Source organism: Dermacentor andersoni, chromosome 1 (genome assembly GCF_023375885.2).
Source record: "Dermacentor andersoni chromosome 1, qqDerAnde1_hic_scaffold, whole genome shotgun sequence".
NCBI lineage: Eukaryota > Metazoa > Arthropoda > Arachnida > Ixodida > Ixodidae > Dermacentor > Dermacentor andersoni.
This window is the reverse complement of record NC_092814.1, coordinates 378,045,585-378,062,213: the sequence shown is the minus strand read 5'-3', so window position 1 is coordinate 378,062,213 and position 16,629 is coordinate 378,045,585. Positions and strand designations below refer to the sequence as shown.

Sequence of the window (16,629 nt, the reverse complement as noted above, 5' to 3'; positions counted from 1 at the left end):
GATGTCATTCTGGGGGATGACGAATGACAACGAGCTCAGTGCTGGACTCGCGTAGCAGTTGCTTCACCGAGTCAGCCAGGTGACAGCTGAAAGCGTCCACGATGGGAGTGCCAGCAGTGCTCTGGGCTGCCGACACCATACAGAGTTTATCCAATAAAGCACCAGTGCTTTGTTCATTCACCGTTTTTCTTGACAGTGGATGACAAGATTTTTTTTAAGCTTCTCCCCTTTCAGCAGAGTTTTCCATTTGAACACCACTTGGAGTGGGAGTTTGCAACCGTCTGCCATGCAGGACATTATTATGGTGACCCCCATTTTCTCATTTCTACTTGACCTCACGAAAACTTGCCTGAAGCCTTTCTGCTGCACTGTTAGTGCTGAGGGCATGTCTAGATATACTGGCGTTTGATCAGCATTGCTGATCTGGCCCAGCTGAAAGTTGACTGCCTTTCGCAGCGAAATCACTTTGCGCTGAAAGGTCATAAGCAGCTCTTTGTAGCTTTCCGGCAGCTTATGCAATATCGATGTGTGCTGACGTAAAGAAAATCCTGTGTGGCGCATAAAATGAGACACCCAGTGCTTACTTGCCTTGCAAGTCCATCTGCGGAATGCTCTTTCCTGTAGGAATCTCTCTTGCCTTTGCTTGCAGTAGCTCTATGTTGATAGTGAGGTGTGCAGCTCATGTCTCTTGGATGAAGTGTGTTAGGTCCAGTTCAACCTCAGGAAAAACTCCATTCTTCGGCCCTGAGAAACTTCTCAAGCACATGCACACAAAGAGGGTTTCTTTTGCTTCCTCCAACTGTGAATGCTGTGCTGATTCACGCTGAACTGCCACCCTGCATCACACCTGCCCATGGTTTCGGCAGCTACAATCACTTTTCCTTTAAAAGTGGCTGAATATTGCTTTCACGCTTCTGACAATGTGCAAAGCGTGGCTGTTGCAAAGTCAGCGGGGTTTCAGTAGCTATTGATGATGGCACAAGAACCTGATAATGATAGCAGTGAGTAATCCCATAACCAGAACTGTGAATTTGGGTTGAAAATTGTTGGGACCTGCATATAGTACAGTGCGGAAATTTCACATGGTAAAATCTGGAAAGATACCTCAAACTATACTATATGGGTTTCTATGGTACTAGATTGACTAGGCTTCGCTAGTTTTGGTTTCGAGGAGGCGCTTGCCACATGGCCGACGACCATGCCTGCGATATATAAAAACGCAAATATCGCTATTTCTGCTCGATTCAAAGATTCATTGTGACGCACAAAAGATTTTTTTTTTTTTTCAGTTTTCTTTCTCGCTTCTCTCGCTCCCTTCCTTCGCAGAGCAGATTTGCCTTGCACTGCTGTGCTAAGATTCATTTTTTTTTTTTCTTTTGGTGTGCGTGGATGCCCCACCAGGACTGCAGTCCCCGCTTTGCGGAATCACCAGTGTTGGCAGTCCCTGCGAAAGGTTGTGTTAACCGAAGAGTATATCTAAAGCGGTTCATAAAGCTAAAGTGATAGAGTTGTGCTCGAGAATGTCTAAGGCATCAGTATTATCTTGAACAGAGCTTTAGTATTCAAAAAATTGAGGTAAGTGCAGGACATGATTGGAGACTTCTCCGGGAAATTTAAGTATTAGCTCGATGGCAAAGGCACTCCTCATTAAAATTCTGTCTCTAGCACTCATCTACTCGCAATAGAAAGATCATTGTATTGCATTATAAGATTAAATAAAATGCTGCTTTTCCAGTTCTATTTGATCTTTAGAAAAAATAACTCATTGACATTACCCTTGGCAACGACATGGGTGGTTGAAAGGTTTCGTTTTCATACTCTAGATACTCCTGTGCTTTCGCGTTTCAGTAGTTTCATTATTGCATAGTGCTTGGCTGGTTTTGCTGGCTCGCAAAGCTCACACTAACTGCAAGTAGCAGATAATGCCACGTCCTTGTGATGTTGCGGAATTCCCAAACGGTCCACGCTTCTTCGCCAAGAGCAGCTGCACAGGCGACTCCAATGCTCTGTCTTGGCTCGGCTTCTCCATCGCCGTGTATTGGCATTTTGTGCAGAAAACCGTAGCCCCGTTTGTCGGGCGTCATTTTGCTCCCCAACAGCAGTAAAGGGCGGTGATGGCGTAGGTAATGTCACCACTCCCCTGCTCAGGGGCGGGTGACTTGAATTTATTTATTTATTTAGCATACTTCCAAAGCCCGAGGGCATTACAGGAAGGAGTGGTGAATAAAAATATTTGGACAGTAAAAGAGAGAAAAAATACAGTTGTAACAAGTAAAGAAAAACAAGTTAACAAAAGGTTTCGTGAATGGCAGTCTTGAAACTGTTGATGTCAGTGATGGCGGCGATGGAAGCGGGAAGGTGGTTCCATTCTTTGCTTGTCTTTGGAATGAAAGATTCGCTGTAGGTATTAGTCCAACAAGATGGCACACCAACTTTGTAATTATGATCTGAATGCAATGACACGTAGACGGGCGCGGAAAAAAGAACATCTTTTAAAATCGGATTATAGTGATGGATATTGTAGAACAATGAAAGGCAAGAGCGTTTATGGCGCAAAGATAGTTCAGGTAGGCAAGTGTTGCTTTCATTGATGATACGCTGGCATGCCGAGAGCAATTTGATAGAATGAAATGTGCTGCGCGATTCTGGGTGGATTTAATAATTTTGGGGTCCCAGATAGTGCATGCGTAATCTAATTTAGGATGAACAAGAGTTTTATATAGATGTAGTTTTACAGACGACGGTGCTCGGGAAAAATTGTGTCGCAAGTACCCCAGCATGCGGTTTGCGTTGTTAGTAACATAGTTAACTTGTATATGCGCCAAGAAAGATCAGAACTGTGGATGCCGAGGTACTTGTATGATGTCACAGGATCTAGTTGGATGCTGCCAAGAAAATACTCGCTGCTAATAGTGTGGCCCCGTCAAGTTATTCACATGCTTTTACACTTCTTGAGGTTGAGCCGCACCATCCATTTATTGCGCCATGAGAACAAGTGGTTCAGATCTTCTTGAAGTTCATGCTGGTCAGAGGCTTGGGCGAGTTTTTTATAGAGAACGCAATCGTCGGCAAAAAGTCTTATTGATGAAAACGTGGTGCAGTCAGGGAGGTCTTTAATGTAAATGAGAAAGGCTAAGGGTCCCAACACTGATCCTTGTGGGATGCCGGATGAGACAGGTGAAAGAGTAGACGAACAGTTGTTAGCAGTCACAAATTGGGTGCAGTCAGAAAGAAAATCTTTAATCCAGCAGAATACCTTGGTGTCTAAGTTAAGTTTGCTTAATTTAAGACGAAGCAAGTCCTGCGCCACCCCATCAAAAGCTTTAGCGAAATCCAAGAATATGCAATCAGTGTCGAAACTGGTGTCGTTATTTTTAAAGAGATAATTAGTAAAAGATAGTAGCTGCATTTCACAGGAAAACATTTTCCTGAAACCATGCTGGTAGTTAGTGAAGAATTTTCCTCTAGAACTTTATTGAATGAGAATAAATAACATGTTCAAGAAGCTTACATGGGATGCGGGTCTGTAATTATTGGGAAGATGTACATTACCTGACTTATGGACAGGAACCACTTTCCCTACCTTCCAATCATCGGGAATTGTGCAGCACTCTAAAGATTGAGCAAAAATGTTGGACAAGATAACAGAGGAGTACACTTCGGTTATTTTCAATATTTTTGATGTAATTGAATCACAGCCAGACGAAGATGAAATTTTAAGATTACTAATGGGTTTACCAATGCCTACAGAATCAATGATTATGGGATCTATAAGAGGAAAGTTAAAGTCGTAAAAATATGCAAAAGAAACAAACGCATCGTTAAACACTGAGCAGGATTGTGGAGGAGGGACTAAAGTATTATCATCACATGCAAGTTGGATAGGATGATTCTCCGAGCCGCTGACAATGTTCCAGAACTTACGCGGGTTAGTTTGCAACATTTTCGGTGAAGTAGTGTTGAAAAAGTAATCCTTGGCATGTTCGATGCTGTTATTGTACTGCATATTTACTTGGAAATAGGCAGCCCAATGATCGGGGTTATTGGTTCGCCTAGCACAACGAAAAAGACGTTTCTTTTTGTTTGAAAGCCGTTTTAGAGCAGTGATAAACCAGGGTGACTGTGGGGTAGAAATTATGTTTCGCTGTGGTATGAAGTGCTCGACTAAACAACCCAGTTTATATTTATAGAGGCACCAGTTCTCCTCAATTGTGCACCTAGAGAAATCGCACATAAAATCAAGGAGGAACGATTGCACTTCAGCTATTATTGACGTTACGTCGGCCCAACCGTAATTGCGAACGATTTTATGCTTTGTGTCGGATAAGATCCTAGGTTTGATTGTAAAGTGGATCAAAGAATGATCACTTATACCAGGGAGGTAAGTAAGAGGGCTAGCTACGTCAGGCGTGTTGGTCAAAACAAGATCAAGAATGTTGGAGACTGATACAGTGGTTCTAGTTGGTTGAAGAACAAGTTGGGTTAGCTTAAAATCATTACAGAGGCTCAGAAAATTAATGCATTCAGAAGAATTATGTTTAAGAGTAGTAGCCTGGTCGCTCCACATAATGGCAGGGTAATTAAAATCGTTCAAGAGGAACAATGGCAGGCTGGGGAATCGAATGGTTACGCTGTCAAGTGTGTCGTGTAATTCATTACAAAATGACATGGATGCAGTGGGAGGCCGATAGCATGTGCAAAGCAGAAATTCTCGATAGTCAGCTTGAACACGTACACAAACTAATTCCAGAGGGTTCGCAATAGCAACAGGTGAAGAAACAAGTGAGGCACTGACAGCAACCAATACGCCCACTTTGGAGCGAATGTCACGGTCATACCTATAAATAGTACAGTGAAACCTCGTTAAACCGTAGTTTGCTGGAGCTCGGAAAAAGTACATACTAAACGGTAGCACTGCTTAATCGAAATGGCATGAGATGGCCCACTTACCTGTCAAAAACGGAAGAGAGAGTGTGATGAAAGGGGAAAAAACATGCAGTGTTTATTTACTTCACGCGACAAACATGTTATTTTCATTTGATGCCGTGGCGGCCTAGCAGTGACGACAGCGGCCTCAAACTTGCTGAAGCTACGAGCGAGCTTTTCAACCAGCCCCCTCTTCTCTGCAAACACTCGCATTGCAGATTCCTTGTTAGTGTTGTATATTCTCCGTGCGTGGGCGCGGTAGCGTTGCAGAAGTTGCGGGGCACCTTTTCATTGCAGGGTGCTGTTCTCATCACAACGACTGCATTTATGAGGCTGACGTAACGCGCAGCTTCTGCCACTGTCGGGCCTGAATCGCCCGAGCTGTCGCTTTCCATGTCGTCCTTATCACTGTAGCTGGGTGACACTTCGGCAAAACAGAGGCAACGATGGCGAAAAGTCGAACCTCGCAGCCGACATCTCTTCGCGGTCGCAGCAGCGCTGCTGAGCAACTTCTTCACATTCCAAATGCCACACGCCGTAGTCAACAGTAGACCCATGTTGCGTGCCAGTGCTGGCTTCTTCGTGTCACGTTTGACAGCGCGAACGATGTCTCATTTTTCTTCTATGCTGAGCACCCGGTGTCTTTTTTTATCTGAGCTTCGGCATGACGTGAGTCCTCACTTACATGACGCCACAACATTCCCTGGAATGGCGCCGAAATGATGTTGATGTTGATGTGGCTTCAAGCGCAAATGCACAGGGCGCTTGGAGGCCGTTGTTCAGATCTCTGAGGCTTGTTCTGCCGGGCCACCCAATGGAGATAAGGCACCGTCATGTTTGCACGACGAAAAGTGGAAACACTACGTGTTAACTGATACGTACGCAATAAGCTGGTACGGTTTATGCGGATACAAAACACATTATTTTCAATGGCCGCTGAGTCGGGGATTTGACTTTACTACTTTTAAAACGAAACTACTGTTTAAGCGGGTACGGTTTAATGAGGTTTTACTATATAGGCTTTCTCGCAGTCGAAGATTTCGCTATCTTTTATTTTAGGCGATAGCCATGTGAAAGTGAGGATGATGATGTCTGCTGAACAGGAATCAGCAACGGACGACAAATCGGTTCATTTATTAAGGATACTTCTGATATTCATGAATACAATTGATAGGTTGTCGGTATTAGAGTGCGATGTTTGCTAGGATGAGCTGGTGGTAGGCAAAATTACTAACGTGTCAGCTGGAACATGTGAAGTAAAGGTAAAAGCAGGACCGGACTCACAGACCCTGTTTGTAGTTGCACAGTACACATTCGTTTTTCGTTCACGAGTCTGTTATGGTGAAGTGTGTAAGAATAGCCGGTTGCTTTGCCAAATTCAATTAAGTGTTTCCACAATTGTCGCATGGTCCTGCAGAAATCTTCACCTAATGATACACCGGTGTCCTTAAACTTTGCTCCTTGGGAAAGAATGCCATTTTTTAACTTTGAAGATGCAAATTTCACGATAATTGGCCGGGATTTGTTTGCGACGAAATTGCCCTATCTATGTGCCCGTGAAATCTGTCCCGCCTGGATATCCAAGTTCAGGTGGCGGGAAAGAAAGTTGCGCACCTGTGTTTCCAATTCTGCCAAATTTTCTGAAGTAGTGTCGGTGATTCCATAAAATATTAGATTTTTGCGTCTCGAACGGTCCTCAAGATCATCAAGGTGGGACTGCAGTGCTGCTTGTTCTTTGCTGACTGCGTCAGCAACGATGCGTGGCACGTCAGTGCTCAACTGCCCGCCTTCAATTAGTTCAACAGACGCTTAAACTGTGGCTACTCGAACAGTTCAATCGGATACCTTCGATGAAAGCGCTTCTTGGTTATTTTAAGTTTATCAAGAGCATCCATGATTTCTTTATGCCGCGAATCAAACTTCGAGGAAAGAGCAGCAATAGCAGAAAGCACGTCGTCATTATTAGGCTTACAGCTTGGATCTAACTTAGGGGGCCCAAGATTGGACTCCACGTCGCCACACATTAATAAGCTTTTCGTGACAAACACACAGTCAGATAAAGATGCTTGCAAAGCTTGTGGACACGGGAGGAGCAGCAAACAAACATTGCTCGTTCGCTTAGAGTACAAGGACGTAGTACTACTAACCTGCACTAGAAGGCAGAAAGGGTTCCTGAGCGACGAGCACATAGCTGTCACTTCCCCGTGTCCACTAAAGGCGGCCAGGCGATGGGAGTGATTCAATTGCACAGTAGAGGAAAGGAAGGACGATAGTAGCCCGCTGATCTGATCCAGAAGTCCATGTGCGCTGATGTCAGAGATACCAGCCGCAGTGATGAGGAAGCAGACGCGGCTTCGGCTTCCAAAGGTACAGGATGCCATGCGCCAAGCTGGACGATGAACTGCACAAGAAGGCAGAAAGGGTTCTTGAGCGACGAGCACATGGCTGCCTAAATTACGCTAAATTACGCTAAAGGTATATGAACCTTTCAGACGCAATTTTCTTGTAAACTAAGTCTCTTCTTGGCATGAAAGAAGCGCTGCGGTGTTTCTGGAGTAATGATTTAACAGTCCATGTCGGGTTAGCATTTGCCTTTAGTGTCCCTTTATGTGAACCTTCTTTACATTTAGTTTGCGGAAAACCAACAGAACGTTCCCACATTGTTCGATGTACAGTCCCCGATCGATAAATCAGACACCGAGAATCTCGACATGCTCGGTAATTCGGACAGCTTCGTGGTGCCACCAGCTCTGCATTCGGTTATCTGGACTCCGTCCGTGGCTGTAGCGTACGCCAACTCTGCCACTGTTATCTCCTCCGACAACCTCGACGATACATCAAGTATGGCCTCCGAGATTACACGCTAGACGGTAATCTCTGATGCCTTGCCTTGGTCGCTGCTCTACGCCTCTGAGATTTAACTGCAACTGCCCATCTTGGAGGCTTTGCCTGAATTGTGAGGTCGCATCAACATCACAATCATCACATCTTTTTCCGGCACCCCTGCACATGGCCTGCTATCGCCATTCTGTTTGTTGAATTTTCCTTGCAGGCAGCATTCTGCCATGCTGTGCTTGTTTGTTTAGTTTGCATTCCAGACAACGCTCTGCTGGCTCCAAGAAGTCTTTCACGTGAAGTTATTGATAGGCTGCATCAAATGGCACCAACAGTGCCCTCGCAGTCTGACTCTAAACAAATCTTGAGTTGCAGTCCGAATGAGCCCGACTCAGCAACTGAAGAGGCTGAACTTCCACCTACCACAATGAGCTCAAATGTGGACATCATTGATAACCTGCTAGGCTGCGGTGTTCCGATTCCTGCCACCATTAGATTTGAAGAATTTGCAGACGTCGACAGCACGGTTTCGTCGTGTGCCGAACTGAATGATGACGAAATAATTAAGCAAGTTCTCCCACCGTCAAGCAGCGACTCTGACTCGGATGATGATGTGCTGTGTACTCTAGAGCCTTCCACATGCGGATCTGACTCGAGTATTTCCAGTCCTTGTGTCAGTGTACAACGAAACTCAAAACTGGCAGAAATACAGGCGGACTTGGTTGCACATAAGGGGAAGTGCATGCAGCAACACATCGACCACTTGTTCCGTGCATAGGGGCCTTAAAACATAAATAAAGTATGGCAAAGAAGTCCGACACGACTGTGGACGACACGAAGGACGCGGACAAGAAGACGCAGCAGCGTAGGCTTATTAGCCAGTCACACCAGGAACAGCGTCTAGCCCGAGCCCCAATTCAGTAGCGCTGGCGATCCGGCTGCGGAGCTCGGCACGGCGCACTTCTTTTTCCTTACAACTTCCCCCCTCGCTGAAGACGGAGCTGCACAGGAGGCCTAAGGCGTCATGAGGACGAAGGGCTCGTGATACGGCTTGAGACGATCTACGTGCACAATTTCGCGGCCTCGGCGACGCAGGTCCGTAGGGGGCGTCAGAGGTTCGATAACGTAGTTCACCGGAGAAGTTTGGCGTAGAACCCGGTAAGGTCCATGGTATCGGGATACAAACTTGGAAGAGACACCTTGTGTCGAAGTAGGAGGCACCCACAACCAAACAAGAGCGTCAGGCGAAAAGTGGTGGTGGGGGCGCCCGTCGTCATGACGAAATTTCTGTAGCGCTTGTTCTTGCGTTGTAAGGGAGCGAGCTAGTTGCCGACATTCTTCTGCATACCGGGCGGCTTCGGAAACCGGTGTACCTTCTGATAAGTCGGGACGGTAAGGGAGAATAGTGTCAATGGGAAATGATGGTTCGCGGCCATATAGAAGAAAGAAGGGAGAAAAGCCCGTCGTTGACTGGGGTGCCGTGTTGTAGGCGTACGTGACATAGGGAAGGATGAGGTCCCAGTTGGTGTGGTTGGAGGCGACATACATCGAAAGCACGTCGCCAAGAGTTCGATTAAAGCGCTCTGTCAATCCGTTCGTTTGCGGGTGATATGCGGTGGTACAGCGATGAATAATGCGGCATTCAGCGAGAAGTTCTTGAATGACATCGGCGAGAAAGACGCGGCCACGGTCGCTCAGGAGTTCGCGGGGAGCGCCGTGACGTAGAACGAAGCGTTGAAGGAGAAAGGAGGCAACGTCACGAGCCGTCGCGGCTGGCAGAGCAGCCGTTTCTGCATACCTCGTGAGATGGTCTACAGCTACAATGACCCAGCGATTGCCAGCAGCTGTGTATGGCAGAGGCCCGTAGAGGTCTATCCCAACCCGGTCAAAGGGTCGCGAAGGGCACGGCAAAGGTTGCATTGGTCCAGAAGGGCGGCAAGGATCAGGCTTCTGACGTTGACATTCTGTGCAAGAGCAAATGTACTTTTGCACAAATGTGTACATACCACGCCAATAAAACCTATGACGTAGTCTGGTGTAAGTCTTGAAGAGACCAGCGTGTGCGCACTGAGGGTCGGCGTGGAAAGTGGCGCATACATCAGTGCGGAGCTGCCGAGGTATTACGAGCAGCCATTTGCGGCCGTCGGAACTGTAGTTACGGCGATAGACAATTCCGTCGCGGATGGCGAAGTGCGAAGCTTGTCGGCGTAACGCTCGGGATGGTGGGCGTGTAGGTGAATTAGAGATGTAATCAATCAAAGATGAAATCCAGGAGTCCTTGCGCTGCTCCAAAGCCATGTCGACAGAAGCGAATGGGAGAAGTGGGTCGTCTAGGACGGACACACTGACAATGTCGGCGTGGACAGGCGAGCGCGAAAGAGCATCGGCATCGGCGTGCTTCTTGCCTGAGCGGTAGACAACCCGGATATCGTACTCTTGGAGCCTCAGTGCCCACTGGGCTAGGCGGCCGCAGGGATCCTTGAGAGACGACAACCAGCAAAGTGCGTGGTGATCGGTAACGACATTGAAGGACCGGCCGTACAGGTACGGGCGAAATTTTGTGATGGCCCAGATGATCGCGAGACATTCTTTTTCCGTGACGGAATAGTTGGCTTCAGCTTTCGTCAGAGTGCGGCTGGCGTAAGCAACAACATATTCTTGGCAGCCGGGCTTTCGCTGGGCGAGCACAGCGCCAAGACCGACACCGCTAGCATCCGTATGGATTTCTGTGGGAGCAGTTGGATCAAAATGGCGTAGTATCGGTGGTGTTGTGAGGAGGCGACGTAGTGTCGCAAAGGCATCATCGCAAGCCGGGGACCATGAGGAAAGATTGGGGTCTCCTCGAAGAAGCTCTGTCAGTGGTGCCATAATCGAAGCGAAATTTCGAATAAAGCGGCGGAAGTACGAGCAGAGGCCAATGAAACTGCGCAAGTCTTTTAGTGACGTTGGCCTCGGGAATTCTGTAACAGCACGGAGCTTAGCGGCATCAGGGAGAACGCCGTCCTTCGACACGACATGTCCGAGAATTGTCAGCTTGCGTGCGCCAAAGTGACATTTCTTCAGGTTTAGTTGGAGGCCAGCGTCACTGAGACAGCGTAAAACCTGCTCCAAGCGATGAAGGTGAGTAGGAAAATCTGGTGCAAACACTACTACATCATCCAAATAACACAGGCACGTGTTCCATTTGAGGCCTCGGAGAATAGTGTCCATCATCCGCTCAAAAGTTGCGGGCGCGTTGCAAAGTCCGAATGGCATCACACGAAATTCGTATAGGCCATCTGGTGTGATGAAAGCAGTTTTAGGCTTATCGTCTGCAGCCATAGGCACCTGCCAATAACCAGAGCGCAGATCGAGGGAGGAAAAGAACTCTGCGCCTTGTAAGCAGTCTAGGGCGTCGTCGATCCGCGGCAATGGATAAACATCCTTTCGGGTTATTTTGTTTAGGCGACGGTAATCTACACAAAAGCGGATCGAGCCATCTTTCTTTTTAACTAAAGCTACTGGCGATGCCCATGGCCTGTCGGATGGTTCAATGACACCACGCTTTAGCATGTCACCTACTTGCTCGTCGATGACGCGCCGTTCGGTCGACGATACGCGGTATGGTCGCTGCCGTAGCGGTGAGTGAGAACCGGTGTCAATCCGGTGACATACAGTCGTCGTTCGGCCCAGAGAAGTGGTATGGCTGTCAAAAGCAGGACGAAATTTCTCGAGGAGACGAAGAAGGTCATGGCGTTGCTTGGGGTTTAAGGCATTGTCGATGACATGGTTGAAAACGTCTTCAGGCGATGTGGCAGTCACGGGACTACAGTAGAGGGTGTTGACTTCTGACGATCTAATAGGAAGTTGCAACGTGGTAATGGTGTCGTAAGGCTCCACGGTGCCGAGAGATTCACCGCGAAGCAACGTAATCGGGAACGGGAAGTAATTGTATACAGGAAGGTGAGTCGCGCCAGCTTGAAGGCCAAGCAGCGCAGTTGGGAGTGGTGAGAGGTGGCGATGAACGAAAGCAGTCAAAGGTATAAAGAGTACGGTGGCGTCGTGACAAGAAGACGCAGCAGCGTAGGCTTAGCCAGTCACACCAGGAACAGCGTCTAGCCCGAGCCCCACTTCAGTAGCGCTGCCGATCCGGCTGCGGAGCTCGGCACGGCGCACTTCTTTTTCTTTACAAAAGTGATATTTTTTGGTTACCCTCATTTTTTTGGACATTTGATAGTTCGGACGTATTTATGTTCACTGTGGAGTCTGAATTATCGGTCGTCGACTGTATCCGAGAATTCGGCTTAAAGGGGGACACTGCTATTGAAATAATGTTAATCATTTTTCCCATCAATATTAATGAAAGTTTCCTATTAAGATTTTTGTGCTGATTTCAAATATGTAATTATTTTTCCAATAGGCAATTTAGTTCCGAAGGTAAAGGAAATTCATTGTTCATCATATTCAGAAACAATAGAATAATAACCGCACTACAGACATTCATATCGGCACATGCCTAGGTACTAGAAAACATAAGGAACACAATGGTAGGAATACTTTTTTGATATAGCAAATATTAGTAATTCTGTAGCAATTCAATCTTCACTGTTCCAAATCTGGGTACCCCACTGCCTGATATAAAGCAGAACTGAAAAATTTTAAAGTATAAATTCCGAAATCTGTTCCTACCATTGTGTGCTTTGCACTGCAATAAAGCGGTCAGGCAGTATTCCAACAAGCAAAAGGATGACCGTTTATTTGACAGTGCACTTATATAGACGAGGGATCATGTTATCTGTACAAAAGGAATATGCGCACTGGCTGTGCAGTGATATGCGACGCCACGCTATAGCACTTCTTCCCCCTTAGATTAATTCCGAAAGTCACTGGGTTAGTATCTGTTCGGGGGATGTCGCACATGTGCACTACGACGAAGAATTTGCAGCTCGGCTGTAGATGCAGGGTCTGGCTGGTTCGAAGAGCTGGGGGCAGCTGTTTCGGGCACAGACGAGAACGTTGATAACTCTTAAGAAATGACTTGCAGTCCATTATCACTTGCCCGTACCTCTGGTATACCGCAAGCGGCCAACACACAATGTAACTTTTCAATGGTTTTGTTAGCAGTAGTGGATGACACAGGCCAGACCTCGATCCATTTCGAAAACACGTCGACAAGGGCTAACAACGCCTGGCAGCCTTTTACAGCATAGTCGATGTGCACGTGTTGCCAGGGTTTTGTGGGATAATTCCATGGCTGCAAGGGAACAGGTGAAGCCGCGTTCTGAATGGCCTGACACACCCGACACTGTCGAGCGTAGCTTTCAATCGAAAGGTCGAGACCCGGCCACCACACGGGAGCTAGCCGCATGAAAGCTTCTTGCTAGCGCTTTCATGCGGCTAGCTCCCGTGTGGTCTTCATGCAATTGATGCGAATCCATTAGCCGAAGCTTATCAGGTATGATCACCCTTGATCCCCATGTTATGCATTCTTGCTCTACTGATAGCTCATCACAACATGAATAAAATGGTCTCAACTCTTCGGAGCTCTGCGAAGGCCAGCCATTTAGAATGAAGTGCGTCACGCGAGACAAGGTTGGATCACGTCTGGTAGCTTTAGCCACGTCATCCGATTTTAGTGGCATGCTGTCAAAAAGCAAGAGACACTTGGGAGGCTCGTCGGCCGCTACAATAGGCCGTGGTAGCCTGGACAGCATCAGCCACTTCAATGTTTCTTCCTTTCCGATATCTTAGTTTATACTTGTACGATGCCAACGTAATTGGCCATCTTTGCATTTGAGCTGCAGCAAGTGTAGGCACAGATTTGTCTTGGCCTAATATTCCGAGCAGTGGCTGATGGTCTGTGTAAAGAGTGAACTCTCTTCCATACAAGTAGCGGTGAAATTTTTTTAAACATCAGTGCTAATGCTTCCCGCTCACCCTGAGCATAGTTCTTCTCAGCTGATGCAAGTGTTCTAGACACAAACGCCACTGGCCTCTCTTGTCCCTCTGCAGTCTCATGAAAAAGAACAGTACCCAACCCATACGACGAAGCATCACACGACAGAGCAATTCATTTCGCTACGTCGTAAAAAGTGAGTACAGTACTCTTGACAAGCAACTACTTCGTAGCAGCAAAAGCTTCGCTACACTCCTGTGTCCACGACCACTTTTCGCCCTTGCACAACAGACGATACAATGGTTCTGCCACGCAGGCAATGTTGCTTAAAAACCTTGCGTAAAAGTTTAACATGCCTAGATAAGCCTTTAGCTCCGTTTGGCAAGTGGGCTCTCGCGCTTCCATGACTGCCTTTATCTTTTCTTCCATGGGATAGATACCGTCAGCGCACACAGTGTGACCTAGATAAGTCACGGTGTTCTTAAAAAAAAAAACCAACACTTTTCTTCTTTCAGAGTCACGTTGTAATCATTAAACCGCCGCAGGACTAGTTGCAACGTCTTTTGGCAGTCAGTGAAGTTCTTTCCCAACAATATGACGTAATCTATGTAGCATCCCACGTGTGGTATGGCCTTGAGCACCTCATCCATGAATGACTGAAAAATGGCTGGCGTGCTGGCTACACCAAATGGTAAGCGCTGGAACTTAAAAAGTCCCATGTGCGTATTAATGGTTAGCAGTGGTCGGGACTTGGTAGTAAGTGGAATCTGCTGATACGCGGCTGAAAGATCCAACATACAAAACACCTTGCCACCCGCTATTGCAGAGTACAAGTCTTCTGGTCGAGGCAATGGGTAGTGGTCGGTCTTTAGCGCAGGATTAATTGTCACTTTGTAGTCCCTGCACAATCTCAGCGAGCCATCTTTCTTCTGAATCACAACCACCGGCGCTGCTCAATCACTTTGATTCACGCGGCACATAGCTCCGCTTTTTTGCAGCTTTTCCAGCTCCTTTTCTACGTTATCTCGTAGCACATATGGAACATTTCTGGCCTTGCCAAAGACTGTCATACAGTTCTGATTTAGAGCTATCCTTGCTTGGTAGTTCTTTACTACTCTGGGTTGCTTAGAAAACACCCTGGGAACTTTTGTTTCACTGCTTCCACTTTGCTAGCGTCACTTACATTTACATACAACACACTTTTCCAGTCAAGCCCTAGCCTCTCGAGCCAATTTAGCCCCATCAGCAGTGGGAGCTGTTTGCCGTGATCTTTGACAATGATAACTGGCAGTCGCAAAGACTGGTTTCCGGCCGTAACGAAAACGTTGCATTGCCCCTTCACTGGAACGGGTTCCCCAGTGTGTGTTCTTAGGGTGACTCGCGATGGCTCGCACTTGATGTGCGGAAATGCATTCAGCCTAACACTCTCGGGAATTAGGGTTACAGCAGCTCCCGTATCCACCTGCATGCAGATGTCTTTCCCTTCTACGTTTACTTGCACTTCATATCCACAACGGACTGCATTAATAACATGGTACACCTCTAATTCAGAGTCACTATCAGAGCAGTCCACCACGTTCGCAGTCTTTAGTTCTCTGCACTTACTGGGACACATCTTCTGTAAATGGCCAATTTGTGAACAGCTGTGACACTGGACATTCTTATACCAGCAAACACTAGCGGCATGCGCCTTGCCACATCTTTCGCAGACTCGCTTGACATCCTTGAACTTCTGAAGCTTCCATTTCTTTTCAGTTCCCTGTCCTCTTATCGCCATGGCATGCAGAGCCACTTCCTTGCCTTCTGTATGCTTTAACGCTGTTTGTTGTGCAGCCTGCTCCCGGTCCAAGGCTATCTTGCCTGCCTTTGAAAAGGTAAAATTTTCTTCAGCAAACAAAGCGAGTTGCATTTCTTCGCGTCTTATGCCTGCCACTAATCAGTCTCGCAGTACGTCTTGCAGGAACAGACCGAAATCGCACTTCCTTGCTAAATGCTTTAAGGCCACTATGAAGTCCTTGACACTTTCTTGTTCCTCTTGTGCTCGCCTGTTAAATTTGCAATGTTCGGCGATGACCGAACAGCTTGGGCTATAGTGCTTCTTCAACAGCACTGTCACCTCTTCAAAGGATTTATCCCCAGGAATGGCAGGTACCACCAAACTTTTGAGCGCCTCGTACGTTCGTGGTCCTATCACGCTCGAGAGTACGGCCAGCTTCTTTTCCTCTTTGATATCATTTGCTGTGACGAAATGCTCAAAGCTTTCTAAATAGGATTCAAAATTCTGATCCTTCTCGTCGTACTCGTCTACCTTCCCTAGTTGCGCCGTTTCCAGTGAATTAACTGTATACTTATCGGTTCGCTCTCCCAATGACTGCGTTGTGCGTGACTCGTTGCTGTGGTACTGACGATTGGTACCGTCGATCCGGGTCATGGCTTCCGCCACTTTCTTTTCCGTGGCTGTCGACCGCCGATCGTCTATGGTACTGCTTCCGTACTGAGCTAGTGGAAGCGGGCACATCCCATCCTCGTCGCCAGTGCAATAAAGCGGACAGGCAGCATTCCAACAAGCAAAACGATGACCGTTTATTTGACAGTGCACTTATATAGACAAGGGATCACGTGATCCGTACAAAAGGAATGTGCGCACCAGCTGTGCAGTGATATGTGACGTCACGCTGTAACAGCACTTTTCAGCTACAAGCCACAAGAAAAATTATGGCTCTACCTGCCTTGAAGGCAGACGTATCGCTGCTGCAAATCAGCAAGAAGTAAAAAATCACCGTATTGGAGAGATGAGAAAAAGAAATACATTCACTTTTAATAAAAAGTGCAGAAAAAATTTTGCAATATCTTGCCCTGAAAGTGGCTAAAAGCCACCAGGAATGTAGTCGCTCTGACTACGGCCACCCAAATGTGGTAAAAACATCGTTTAGCGCCGTTTGCCGATTCCCAGTGGCTTTCATCGCGCGCGGCCAGTACGTTCACAACGAATG

General features: G+C 47.1%; 1 protein-coding gene and 1 pseudogene across 4 annotated transcripts in view; one reads left to right on the top strand and one right to left on the bottom strand.

Moving 5' to 3' along the window:
- Window positions 1-16,629, top strand: part of LOC126518492 (tRNA (34-2'-O)-methyltransferase regulator WDR6) — a 255,301-nt gene that overhangs the window by 52,153 nt on the left and 186,519 nt on the right. The gene's annotated exons all lie outside the window — the stretch shown is intronic.
- On the bottom strand, window positions 5-16,067 carry LOC140215513 (uncharacterized; annotated as a pseudogene).